This window comes from Rattus norvegicus, chromosome 1 (genome assembly GCF_036323735.1).
Source record: "Rattus norvegicus strain BN/NHsdMcwi chromosome 1, GRCr8, whole genome shotgun sequence".
NCBI classification, from domain to species: domain Eukaryota; kingdom Metazoa; phylum Chordata; class Mammalia; order Rodentia; family Muridae; genus Rattus; species Rattus norvegicus.
In genome coordinates this window covers 79,417,796-79,432,820 of record NC_086019.1, presented here as the reverse complement: position 1 = coordinate 79,432,820, position 15,025 = coordinate 79,417,796, and positions in this window count along the sequence as shown.

The following is a 15,025-nucleotide window of genomic DNA, read 5'->3' as shown; positions in this document are numbered from 1 at the left end:
CTCTATTCCTTAATATCTCTCAACATCAATGGACTTAATTCCACAATAAAAAGACACAGATTGAGGACTCAGCATTTTGCTACCTAGAGGAAACACACCTCAAAGTCCAAGAGAGACACTACCTCAGAGAAAAAGGCTGGAAAACTACTTTCCAATCAAATGGTCTAAATAAGCCAGCTGGAGAAGCCATTCTACTATCAAATAAAATCAACTTTCAACCAAAAGTCATCAAAAATGATAAGGAAGGACATTTCATATTCATCAAAGGAAAAATCCACCAAGATGAACTCTCAAACCTAAATATCTAAGTTTCAAATACAAGGGCACCTACATATATAAAAGAAATCTTACTAAAGCTCAAATCACACATTGCACCTCATGCGATAATAGGAGATTTCAACACCCCACTCTCAGTAATGGACAGACCATAGAAAGAGAAATTAAACAGAGACATAGAGAAACTAAGAGAACTTATGACCCAAATGGATATAATGGATATTTATACAACATTCCTTCCTAAAATAAAAGGATGTACCTTCTTCTCACCACCTCATGGTACCTTCTGCAAAATTTACTGTATAATCAGTCAGAAAACAGGCCACAACAGATACAGAAAAATAAAAATAATACCATGAGTCCTATCGAACACCACAGACTAAGGCTGGTTTTCAATAACAATAAAGAAAGAACGCCAACATATAAAAGGAAGTTGGACAATGCTCTACTCAATGATTACTCTGTCAAGGAAAAAGAAAGAAAGAAATTAAAGACTTCTTAAAATTTAACGAAAATGAACGTACAACATACCAAAACTTATAGGACAAAAGAAAGCTGTGGTAAGAGGAAAATTCATAGCTCTGAGTGCCTGCAGACAGAAACAGGAGAGAGAATACATTAGCAGCTTTACAGAATACCTAAAAGCCCTAGAACAAAAAGAAACAAATATACCCAAGAGGAGCAGAAGGCAGGAAATGATCAAACTCAGGGCATAAATCAACCAAATAGAAACCAAAAGGACTATAAAATCAATCAATAGGATCAATAACTGGTTCTTTGAGAAAATCAACATGATAGAAATAACCTTAGCCAGACTAACTACAGGACACAGAGTGTGTGTCCAAATTAACAAAATGAGAAATGAAAACAGAGACATAACAACAGAATCAGGAAATAAAAAAAAATCATCAGATCCTACTATGAAATCTTTTATTCAACAAATCTTGAAAATCTGAAGGAAATGGACAACTTTCTAGACAAACACCAGTTATCAAAGTTAAATCAGGACCTTCTGGTTGCTGCCCTCATGGAGAGCTGAAATGCAGTGCCAGAAGAGCAACTTCAGGCCCAGGACCAGAGGTAAGACCAATGTTTCTACTCCAAGTGAGCTGCCTGGTAGACTCAGGACACATAGAGGCAAAATTCCTCTGGGACCAGACATTCTGGATTCTAGCTGGAACCTGAACCTCACAGATCCTGACCCAGATCTCCTTGCTCCCACAAATTGTGGGAGAGCTCATCGCCCATGCAGGCGGGCACTCCTAAGATTGCGGGGCAGGAGAGATCGCTAGTATTGTCCACCCTTGCCCACATGCCTGGCCCAAGAAGAAACTGTATAGAGCCTCTGGGAACAGAAAGATAGAGGCACTCAAGCTAAAGGTCCCCTGCAGTCCAGACGCCACCCAGATCTGAAGCGACCTGGTCAAACTGCTGCCTGCACCCAAGTCCAGTGGGAGGGAGAGCTAAACATTCAGAGGGGAAGACCCGCCTGGGAAGCCAGAAGGGACTAATTCTGCCCACATTTTTGACTACAGAGGAAAATGCCTAGTGCCATCTGGACCCCCTGCGCACAGGGACCCGAGAAAAGGTGGGGCAGTCCCTTCTGGTTGCTGCCCTCACAGAGAGCTGAAATGCAGCCCCTGAGGAACAACTTCAGGGTGAGATCAGAGGTAAGACCAACTTTTCTACTCCAATTGACCTGCCTGGTGGACTCAGGACACAAGTCCACAGGAATGGCTGAAGACCAATAGACAGGAAAGCCTACACACCTGAAATCAGAATACTCTATTCCAATGACTGGCTAAAAGAAAACAGAAAAACAGGTCTACACCACTGCTGAAACACAGGCCTATAGGACAGTTTAGCCACTGTCATAAATAGCAGAACAAGGTAACATCAGAGACAACCTGATGGTGAGAGGCAAGCACAGGAAGCCAAGCAACAGAAACCAAGACTACACAGCAATACTGGAACCCGATTTTCCAACCAAAGAAAACACTGAACATCAAAAACAGGTCTACAGCACCCCTGACACACAGGCTTATAGGACAGTCTAGCCATTGTCAGAAATAGAAGAACAAAGTAACACTAAAGATAATCTGATGACGAGAGGAAAACACAGGAATCCAAGCAACAGAAACCAAAACTACATGGCATCATCAGAGCCCAATTCTCCCACCAAAGCAAACACGGATTATCCAAACACACCAGAAAAGCAAGATCTAGTTTCAAAATCATATTTGATCATGATGCTAGAGGACTTCAAGAAGGACATGAAGAACTCCCTTAGAGAAACACAGGAAAACATAAATAAACAAGTAGAAGACTACAGAGAGGAATCACAAAAATCCCTGAAAGAATTCCAGGAAAACACAATCAAACAGTTGAAGGAATTAAAAATGGAAATAGAAGCAATCAAGAAAGAACACATGGAAACAACCCTGGATATAGAAAAACAAAAAAAGAGACAAGGAGCCGTAGATGCAAGATACACCAACAGAATACAAGAGATAGAAGAGAGAATCTCAGGAGCAGAAGATTCCATAGAAATCATTGACAAAACTGTCAAAGATAATGGAAAATGGAAAAAGTTACTGGTCAAAAACATACAGGAAATCCAGGACTCAATGAGAAGATCAAACCTAAGGATAATAGGTATAGAAGAGAGTGAAGACTCCCAGCTCAAAGGATCAGGAAAATCTTCAACAAAAATCATAGAAGAAAACTTCCCTAACCTAAAAAAAGAGATACCCATAGGCATACAAGAAGCCTACAGAACTCCAAATAGATTGGACCAGAAAAGAAACACCTCCCGTCACATAATAGTTAAAACACCAAACGGACAAAATAAAGAAAGAATATTAAAAGCAGTAAGGGAAAAAGGTCAAGTAACATATAAAGGCAGACCTATCAGAATCACACCAACTTTTCGCTAGAAACTATGAAGGCCAGAAGATCCTGGACAGATGTCATACAGACCCTAAGAGAACACAAATGCCAGCCCAGGTTACTGTATCCTGCAAAACTCTCAATTAACATAGATGGAGAAACCAAGATATTTCATGACAAAACCAAATTTACACAATATCTTTCTACAAATCCAGCACTACAAAGGGTAATAAATGGTAAAGCCCAACATAAGTAGGCATACTACACCCTAGAAGAAGCAAGAAACTAATCGTTTTGGCAAGAAAACAAATAGAAGTAAAGAACACAAACATAACCTCACATCCAAATATGAATATAACAGGGAACAATAATCACTGTTCCTTAATATCTCTTAACATCAATGGCCTCAACTCTCCAGTTGCTAACATTAAACTAAATGGAGAGAAACTTGAAGCAATCCCACTAAAATCAGGGACTAGACAAGGCTGCCCACTCTCTCCCTACTTATTCAATACAGTTCTTGAAGTTCTAGCCAGAGCAATCAGACAACAAAAGGAGGTCAAGAGGATGCAGATCGGAAAAGAAGAAGTCAAAATATCACTATTTGCAGATGATATGATAGTATATTTAAGTGATCCCAAAAGTTCCACCAGAGAACTACAAAACCTGATAAACAACTTCAGCAAAGTGGCTGGGTATAAAATTAACTCAAATAAATCAATAACCTTCCTCTACACAAAAGAGAAACAAGCCGAGAAAGAAATTAGGGAAATGACACCCTTCATAATAGTCCCAAATAAGATAAATAATATGAAGTTCCTCGGTGTGACTTTAACCAAACAAGTAAAGCAAGTAACAGATCTGTACAATAAGAACTTCAAACCTCTGAAGAAAGAAATTGAAGAAGACCTCAGAAGATGGAAAGATCTCCCATGCTCATGGATTGGCAGGATTAACGGTAAAAATGGCCATTTTACCAAAAGCGATCTACAGATTCAATGAGATCCCCATCAAAATACCAATCCATTTCTTCAAAGAGTTAGACAGAACAATTTGCAAATTCATCTGGAATAACAAAAAACCCAGGATAGCTAAAACTATCCTCAATAATAAAAGGACTTCAGGGGGAATCACTATCCCTGAACTCAAACAGTATTACAGAGCAATAGTGATAGAAAACTGCATGGTATTGGTACAGAGACAGCCAGATAGACCAATGGAACAGAATTGAAGTCCCAGAAATGAACCCATAAACCTATGGGCACTTGATTTTTGACAAAGGAACCAAAACCATCAAATGGAAAAAAGATAGCATTTTCAGCAAATGGTGCTGGTTCAACTGGAGGTCAACATGTAGAAGAATGCAGATCGATCCATGCTTATCACCCTGTACAAAGCTTAAGTCCAAGTGGATCAAGGAACTCCACATCAAACCAGATACACTCAAACTAATAGAAGAAAAACTAGGGGAGCATCTCAAACACATGGGCACTGGAAAAAATTTCCTGAACAAAACACCAATGGCTTATGCTCTAAGATCAAGAATCGACAAATGGAATCTCATAAAACTGCAAAGCTTCTGTAAGGCAAAGGAAACTGTGGTTAGGACAAAACAGCAACAACCAGATTAGGAAAAGATCTTTACCAATCCTACAACAGATAGGGGCCTTATATCCAAAATATACAAAGAAATCAAGAAGTTAGACCACAGGGAGACAAACAACCCTATTAAAAAATGGGGTTCAGAGCTAAACAAAGAATTCACAGCTGAGGAATGCCGAATGTCTGAGAAACACCTAAAGAAATGTTCAACAGCTTTAGTCATAAGGGAAATGCAAATCTAAACAACCCTGAGATCTCACCTCACACCAGTGAGAATGGCTAAGGTCAAAAACCCAGGTGACAGCAAATGCGGGCGAGGATGTGGAGAAAGAGGAACACTCCTCCATTGTTGGTGGGATTGCAGACTGGTACAACCATTCTGGAAATCAGTCTGGAGGTCCCTCAGAAAATTGGACATTGAACTACCTGAGGATCCATCTATACCTCTCTTGGGCATATACCCAAAAATGCCCAACATATAAAAAAGACACATGCTCCACTATGTTCATAGCAGCCTTATTTATAATAGCCAGAAGCTGGAAAGAACCCAGATGCCCTTCAACAGAGGAATGGATACAAAAAAATGTGGCACATCTACACAATGGAATATTACTCAGCTATCAGAAACAATGCCTTTATGAAATTCATAGGCAAATGTTTGGAACTGGAAAATATCATCCTGAGTGAGGTAACCCAATCACAGAAAAACACATGGTATGCACTCATTGATAAGTGGCTATTAGCCCAAATGCTTGAATTACCCTAGATGCCTAGAACCCATGAAACTCAAGACGGATGATTAAAATGTGAATGCTTCACTCTTTCTTTAAAAGGGGAACAAGAATACCCTTGGCAGGGAATAGAGAGGCAAATATTAACACAGAGACAGAAGGAACACACATTCAGAGCCTGCCCCACATGTGGCCCATACATATACAGCCACCCAATTAGACAAGATGGATGAAGCAAAGAAGTGCAGGCAGACAGGAGCAGGATGTTGATCTCTCCTGAGAGACAGAGCCAGAATACAGCAAATACAGAGCCGAATACAGCAGCAAACCACTGAACTGAGAACAGGACCCCCGTGGAAGGAATCAGAGAAAGACCTGGAAAGCTTGAAGGGGCTCGAGACCCCATATGAACAATAAGGACAAGCAACCAGACCTTCCAGGGACTAAGCCACTACCTAAAGACTATACATGGACTGAAACTGGACTGTGACCTCATAGGTAGCATTGAATATCCTAGTAAGATCACCAGTGTAAGGGGAAGCCCTGGGTCCTGCTAAGACTGAACCCCCAGTGAACGTGATTGTTGGGGGGAAGGCGATAATGGGGGGAGGATGGGGAGGGGAACACCCATAAAGAAGGGGAGGGAGAAGGGTTAGGGGTATGTTGGCCCGTAAACCGGGAGGGAATAACACTTGAGATGTAAATAAGAATTACTCAAGTTAATAAAACAAATTGAAAAAAAAAAGAAAGCACAAAGGGAGACAACCCTAGATATAGAAAAACAAAGGAAGAGAAAAGGAGCCATAGTGAAACATGCATCACCAACAGAATACAAGAGAAAGAAGAAAGAATATCAGGAGCACAAGATTCCATAGAAATCACTGACACAACTGTCAAATATAATGTAAAACAGAAAAACCTACTGGTCCACAACATACAGGAAATCAAGGACTCAATAAGAAGATCAAACCTAAGGATAATAGGTATAGAAGAAAGTGAAGACTGCCAGTTCAAAGAAAATATCTTCAACAAAATCATAGAAGAAAACTTCCTTACCTAAAGAAAGAGATGCCCATAAGCAAACAAGAAGTCTACAGAACTCCGTATCGATTGGACCAGAAAAGAAACTCCTCCCATCACATAATAGTCGAAACACCAAATGCACAAAACAAAGAAAGAATATTAAAAGCAGTAAGGGAAGAAGGTCAAGTAAGATATAAAGGCATAATTAAAAGAATCACACCAGACTTCTCACCAGAGACTATGAAAGTCAGAAGTTCCTGGACAGATGTCATACGGTTCATAAGCGAAAACAAATGCCAGCCCAGGTTACTGTATCCAGCAAAACTCTCAATTAACATAGATGGAGAAACCAAGATATTCCATGACAAAACCATATTTACACAATATCTTTCTACAAATCCAGCCCTACAAAGGATAATAAATGCTAAAGCCCAACATAAGGAGGCAAGCTACACCCTAGAAAAAGCAAGAAACTAATCGTCATGGCAAGAAAACAAAGACAAGAAAAGCACACAAACATAATCTCACATCCAAATATGAATATAACAGGAAGCAACAATCACTATTCCTTAATATCTCTCAACATCAGTGGTGTCAACTCCCCAATAAAAAGACATAGATTAACAAACTGGTTACACAACGAGGACCCTGCATTCTGCTTCATACAGGAAACACACCTCAGAGAAAAAGACAGACACTACCTCAGAGTGAAAGGCTGGAAAACAATTTTCCAAGCAAATGGTCTGAAGAACCAAGCTGGAGTAGCCATTCTAATATCAAATAAAATCGATTTTCAACTAAAATTCATCAAAAAAGATAAGGAAGGACACTTCATATTCATCAAAGAAAAAAATCCACCAAGATGAATTCTCAATCCTAAATATCTACGCTACAAACATAAAGGCACCTATGTACATAAAAGAAACCTTACTAAAGCTCAAAACACACATTGTACCTCACACAATAATAGTAGGAGATTTCAACACCCCACTCTCATCAGTGGACAGATCATGGAAACAGAAATTAAACAGAGACATAGACAGACTAAGAGAACACATGCACCAATTGGACTTAACAGATATTTATAGAACATTCCATCATAAAACAAAAGGATATACATTCTTCTCAGCTCCTCATGGTACTTTCTCCAAAATTGACCATATACTTGGTCAAAATACAGTCCTCAACAGGTACAGAAAGATAGAAATAATCCCATGCATCCTATCAGACCACCACAGCATAAAGCTGGTCTTCAATAACAATAAGGGAAGAACGCCCACATATACATGTAAGTGAAACAATGCTCTACTCAATGATAACCTAGTCAAGGAAGAAATAAAGAAAGAAATTAAAGACTTCTTAGAATTTAATGAAAATGAAGTTACAACGTACTCAAACTTATGTAACACAATGAAAGCTGTGCTAAGAGGAAAACTCATAGCTCTGAGTGCCTGCAGAATGAAACAGGAGAGAGCATATATCAGCAGCTTGACAACACACCTAAAAGCTCTAGAACAAAAAGAAGCAAATACACACATGAGAAGTAGAAGGTAAGAAATAATCAAACGCAGAGCTGAAATCAACCCAGTAGAAACAAAAAGGACCATAGAAAGAATCAACAGAACCAAAAGTAGGTTCTTTGAGAAAATCAACAAGATAGATACACCCTTAGCCAGACTAATGAGGGGACACAGAGAGTGGGTCCAAATTAACAAGATCAGAAATGAAAAGGGAGACATAGCTACACAATCAGAGGAAATTCAAAAAATCATCACATCCTACTACAAAAGCCCATAGTCCACAAAACTTGTAAATCAGCAGGAAATGGATAATTTCCTAGACAGATGCCAGGTACCAAAATTAAATCAGGAGCAAAAAAGCCATTGAAACAACGCCATAACTGCTAAAGAAATAGAAGCAGTCATTAAAGGTCTCCCAACCAAAAAGAGCCCAGGTCTATCAGACCTTCATAGAAGACCTCATACCAATACTATACAAACTATTCCACAAAATTGAAACAGATGGAGCGCTACTGAATTCCTTCTATGAAGCCGCAATTACTCTTATAATAAACCACACTAAGACCCAACAAAGAAAGAGAACTTCAGATCAATTTCCCTTATGAATATCAATGCAAAAATATTCAATAAAGTTCTGACAAACCGAATGCAAGAGCACATCATAACAATCATCCACCATGATCAAGTAGGCTTCATCCCACACAGGCAGGGATGGCTTAATATACAGAAAACCATCAATGTAATCCATTATATAAACAAACTGAAAGATAAAAACCACATTATCATTTCATTAGATGCTGAGAAAGCATTTGACAAAATTTATCACCCCTTCATGATTAAAGTCCTGGAAAGAATAGAATTCAAGGCCTATACCTAAACATAGTAAAAGCCATATACAGCAAACCAGTAGCTAACACTAAACTAAATGGAGAGAAACGTGAAGCAATCCCACTAAAATCAGGGACTAGACAAGGCTGCCCACTTTCTCCCTACTTATTCAATATAGTTCTTGAAGTTCTAGCCAGAGCAATCAGACAACAGAAGGAGATCAAGGGGATAGAGATTGGAAAAGAAGAAGTCAAAATATCACTATTTGCAGATGATATGATAGTATATTTAAGTGATTCCAAAAGTTCCACCAAAGAACTACTAAACCTGAAAAACACCTTCAACAGAGTGGCTGGGTATAAAATTAACTCAAATAAATCAGTAGCCTTCCTCTACACAAAAGAGAAACAAGCTGAGAAAGAAATTAGGGAAACGACACCCTTCATAATAGTCCCAAATTACATAAAATACCTCGGTGTGATTTTAACCAAGCAAGTGAAATATCTGTATGATAAAAACTTCAAGCCTCTTAAGAAAGAAATTGAAGATGTAAGGAGATGGAAAGGTCTCCCATGCTCATGGATTGGCAGGATTAACATAGTAAAAATTGGCCATTTTAACAAAAGAGATCTACAGATTCAATGCAATCCCCATCAAAATACCAATCCATTTCTTCAAAGAGTTAGACAGAACAATTTGCAAATGCATCTGGAATAACAAAAACCCAGGATAGCTAAAACTATCCTCAACAATAAAGGGACTTCCAGGGGAATCACTATCCCTGAACTCAAGCAGTATTACGGAGAAATACTGATAAATACTGCATGATATTGGTACAGAGAGAGACAGATAGACGAGTGGAATAGAATTGAAGACCCAGAAATGAACCCACAAACCTATGGGCACTTGATTTTTGACAAAGGAGACAACACCATCCAACGGAAAAAGGGTAGCATTTTCAACAAATGGTTCTGGTTCAACTGGAGGTCAGCATGTAGAAGAATGCAGATCAATCCATGCTTATCACCCTGTACAAAGTTTAAGTCCAAGTGGATCAAGGAACTCCACATGATACCAGATACACTCACACTAATAGAAGAAAAAGTGGGGAAGCATCTCGATCACGTGGGCACTGGAAAAATTTCCTGAAAAAAAAAAAAAACACCAATGGCTTATGCTCTAAGATCAAGAATCGACAAATGGGATCTCATAAAACTGCAAAGCTTCTGTAAGGCAAAGGACACTGTTGTTAGGACAAAACAACAACCAACAGATTGGGAAAAGATCTTTACCAATCCTAAAACTGATAGAGGGCTTATATACAAAATATACAAAGAGCAGAAGAAATTAGACCGCAGGGAGACAAATAACCCTATTAAAAAATGGGGTTCAGAGCTAAACAAAGAATTCACAGCTGAGGAATGCTGAATGGCTAAGAAACACCTAAAGAAATGTTCAACACCTTTAGTCATAAGGAAATGCAAATCAAAACAACCCTGAGATTTCACCTCACACCTTGACAATGGCTAAGATCAAAACATCAGGTGACAGCAAATGCTGGCAAGGATGTGGAGAAAGAGGAACACTCCTCCCTTGTTGGTGGGATTGCAGAATGGTACAACATTCTGGAATTCAGTCTGGAGATTCCTCAGACAATTGGACATTGAACTACCTGAAGACCCAGCTATACCTCTCTTCGGCATATACCCAAAAGATGCCCCAACATATAACAAAGACACATGCTCCACTATGTTCATCGCAGCCTTATTTATAATAGCCAGAAGCTGGAAAGAACCCAGATGCCCTTCAACAGAGGAATGGATACAAAAAATATGCTGCATCTACACAATGGAATATTACTCAGCTATCAAAAACAATGCCTTTATGAAATTCATAGGCAAATGTTTGGAACTGGAAAATATCATCCTGAGTGAGGTAACCCAATCACAGAAAAACACACATGGTATGCACTCATTGATAAGTGGCTATTAGCCCAAATGCTTGAATTACCCTAGATGCCTAGAACCCATGAAACTCAAGACGGATGATTAAAATGTGAATGCTTCACTCCTTCTTTAAAAGGGGAACAAGAATATCCTTGGAAGGGAATAGGGAGGCAAAGTTTAGAACAGAGACAGAAGTAACACCCATTCTGAGCCTGCCCCGCATATGGCCCATACATATACAGCCACCAAGCTAGATAAGATGGATGAAGCAAAGAAATGCAGGCCAACAGGACCAGATGTAGATCTCTCCTGAGAGACACAGCCAGAATATAGCAAATACCTAGGGGAATGCCATCATTAATCCAGTGAACTGAGAATGGGACCCCTGTTGAAGGAATCTTAGAAAGGACTGAAAGAGCTTGAAGGATCTTGAGACCCCATATGAATAACAATGCCAACCAACCAGAGCTTCTAGGGACTAAGCCACTACCCAAAGACTATACATGGACTGACCCTGGAATCCAACTGCCTAGGTAGCAATGAATAACCTAGGGGGAGTGTTTAGGGGGATGTTGGCCCAGAAACCCGAAAGGGGAATAACAATTCAAATGTATATAATAAATACTCAAGTTAATAAAGATGAAAAAATAGATTTTATGAATCTACATAATAATATTCACTTAAAAATGAGCTTTTTTAACTTAAATTAATTTAGGAGTTAATGAAGGATTGAATTACTGTGTGTTCTACTGAGGAAATGAGTGAAATTGGAAAAGCAGAGTAAGAATGTCGGGTGTGGGGGTTGGGGATTTGGCTCAGTGGTAGAGTGCTTGCCTAGCAAGCGCAAGGCCCTGGGTTCAGTCCCCAGCTCTGAAAAAAAAAAAAAAAAGAATGTCGGGTGTGTGCTGGATAGATCACTCAGTGGATAAAAATCTAACTTGAAAGTGAAAGGACCTCTATTTTGATTCCCCTCAGCCCTACATAATTCAAACACAGAAGTAAAACTTACTTGCACCTGGTGTTGTTTTCTAGCTCTATACAAATGACCTGCCATTTCTGTGCCAGCACTCACATACTAACACATACAAACAAAATAATTAATTGCGATAAAGTATATTTTTAGAAGACTGTGGAATGATCATACATTGCTAGTGAAAAATATATGGTGCAAAAATAAATGTAATGGTGGGGGGGATTGAGTATAAACCTGTTGTCTGTCTAAATTAATGTTTATTAATCCAGACAAGGTTGTACACACCTTTGTTCCTAAGACTCACGACGCAATGGAAGGCAGATCTTTGTGAGGTCCATGCAAGCCTGGTTTACATAGCAACTTCCAGGACATCTGGAGTTATACAGAGAGAGATTGTTTCAAAATATTTTTAAATTTAATTAACAAATTATTGAATGCAAGTGAATGGACTAGAGTTGGGTAGGTATTTAGAACCTAAATGTGACCTCTTGCTTGGTCCTTGTTTTTTTCTGGCAGTCCTTCCAGGGATCTCAGATATAGTTACATTCATATGCAAGGTTTCCAAGGTAGGTGCACAGATGATGTTCTCTAGGCACTGTTTTACAAGTATGGATCAAATAATAGTCAAACCTTTGGTCATTCCTCTATGACTTGATTTTGAATGCTATACATACATCTGAGTATTCCCCAGCTGGAGATTATTTCATAAACACTAGTCCTATTAATGGGAAGTCCTTCATGACTGGGTTGTGACTCTTGTCACATCTGCAAAGTAAATCTATTCCAATTTTATTTGTTCTGAGATACTAACCTAAAGATGAGTACTTTGAGAAATGAAGGCATTTCTCATTCAGAATGACTGGTAATGAGTATTTGGCAGGAAGAACCTCTTCTCTCCAGACGTGTTCAAGAATCCCTCCCTCATGACACACTGTTTTAAAAAATCTTAGCCAAAATAATTTTAATTTTCACTTCTTATTTATACCCAAACATTTTTTGTTTTATGTTTTTGTACTTATCTGTACATATTCCATGATAAAAGTACTTGCATGTTCATCTATAACAACCATCATACGTTTGCATATGAAAATATTCATAGTTGCATTACATTTGTTAATTTGCTTAATGTAATCAAGTTGGTTGTTATTGTGTATCAATCTAGATTCTAAAATTTAAAAGAATGTTAAGATTTATTTTAAATTATACCTAATCTATATCTATATCTATATTTACCTCTACTTCAACCTCTTCTTCTAACTATACCTATACTATACATATACCTGTACACACACACACACACACACACACACACACACACACACACACACACACACATATACATATATGGTATGTGCTCATGACTACAGTTTTAACTGGGTCAAAGAAATTGAATCAGGGTTGGGGATTTAGCTCAGTGGTAGAGCGCTTGCCTAGCAAGCGCAAGGCCCTGGGTTTGGTCCCCTGCTCTGAAAAAAAGAAAAAAGAAAAAAAAAAAGAAATTGAATCCTCCTGGACCTAGACTTATAGGCAGTTGTGATCCACCAATAATGCTGCTGCTAACTGAACTCAGGTCCTTCACCACAGCACTAAGTACGTTTATCCATTGAACCGTTGCTCCATCCTCAAATATGTGTGTGTGTGTGTGTGTGTGTGTGTGTGTGTGTGTGTGTGTGTATTGGTTTTTTTGTCCATTTGACACAAGGTACAGTCATCTGGAAAGAGGAAAACTGAGTTGAAAATGTCACTATAACATGTATTGGCAAGTCTGTAAGCTATTTTTTACTAATGATTGATGGAGATAGCTCAGCCCTCTGTGGGTGGGTTATAAAAGCAAGATGAGCAGATGGATGGAAGCCTCAGCCAACAGCTAAGTTGTTTATGACAAACCTTCATGATGAGAATAACACAGTTATAGACAATAAGAAATCTAGTAAACATTAAAAGCACTGTTCTCTTAAACAATTTGTCTATTCTACTTCTCTTTCATGGTTCTTAAAAATTATTGAGACCACAAGCTCATTGCTAAACATATCAGACCCTCAAACAGGTGAGTAATCAGAGTAGTCACAGAATTGGACACAGATAGTCAAGTCTTGTCCAGGGCGGAGAGGTTCCCTGAATGAATCATTGATTCTGGAATGCAGTGACATCTGTGTCTGAAGTCACCCAAGTTCATATCCCAAAGAACACACAGTGGAGAATCTCACCAGGATCATAATGTTTGGTTTGATTCTGGTGGCTCTTAGAATTCTATTTGAGATGCATCACAGTCAGAGAATGATAAATACAGGCTGCAGCCAGCAGGTAAACAATGGAGAGAGCAATACACATCTCAGAGTGGTGCAACAATGACTAATATGTGCGGTGAATATTATAAGATGATATGGTTCTGGAGTTAAATCTGGGCAGAGGTTGGGTGAACTATTGAGTTTAGAATCTTGAGGTGGGTGACATTATTTGGTAGCATGGAGATGTAAGGGTAGTTTGTGAAGAGAACTACTCACCCACTAAACTTGGATATTTTATCACAAATGATCTTATATTTCCCTGACTGTCTCCTTTTTCTCATCCCTTGCATCTCTAAAGTACTAATTTTTATTGATTTTTATGTAAGTTATGTATCCAAATTTGTATTAATAACTGCATTTCTTTCTGAATGATACACTCTATGTTTTTAACTCAAACCCACATTTAGAGAAAACAATGAAATAAACTGGTAAAATGAGTCTCCAACATGAAATAGCTAAATCCAAAAGCACATGTCAAGATTTTTTCATAACAATACAGTTAGCATCACTGCAAAATAGTGATAAGAGACAGATATTAACTCTGGCGTGGGATGAAAAGGAGCATCCCCAAACTTCAGTTCTTTGCAAGGGATGTGATTTCTATGTACCTTTTAAACTGATCCAATAAATCATTAGTAATGAACTAAGAACTTTATACAGTTTGGATTTGAAGAGTAGAGTGAGATGAATCAGACAGAATGATTGTAAGTTCACTGAAAGTCTCTCATACATTGTGAGATACTCTATAACAAACAAAAATATCAAACTTAAGGAAATATCTCATTTGCTGGACAGGGTAGTTTTAACATTCCTGAAAGCTTTTGTTTGAAGGTGAGTTGCTTCAATGACACTTGGGAAGGTTCATTTCATGAACTATAACAAGATATTATGAATTTGCTCTCCAATTCATCCAGGACATTGCTTTCATTTAGTAAGTTCTGAACATCTG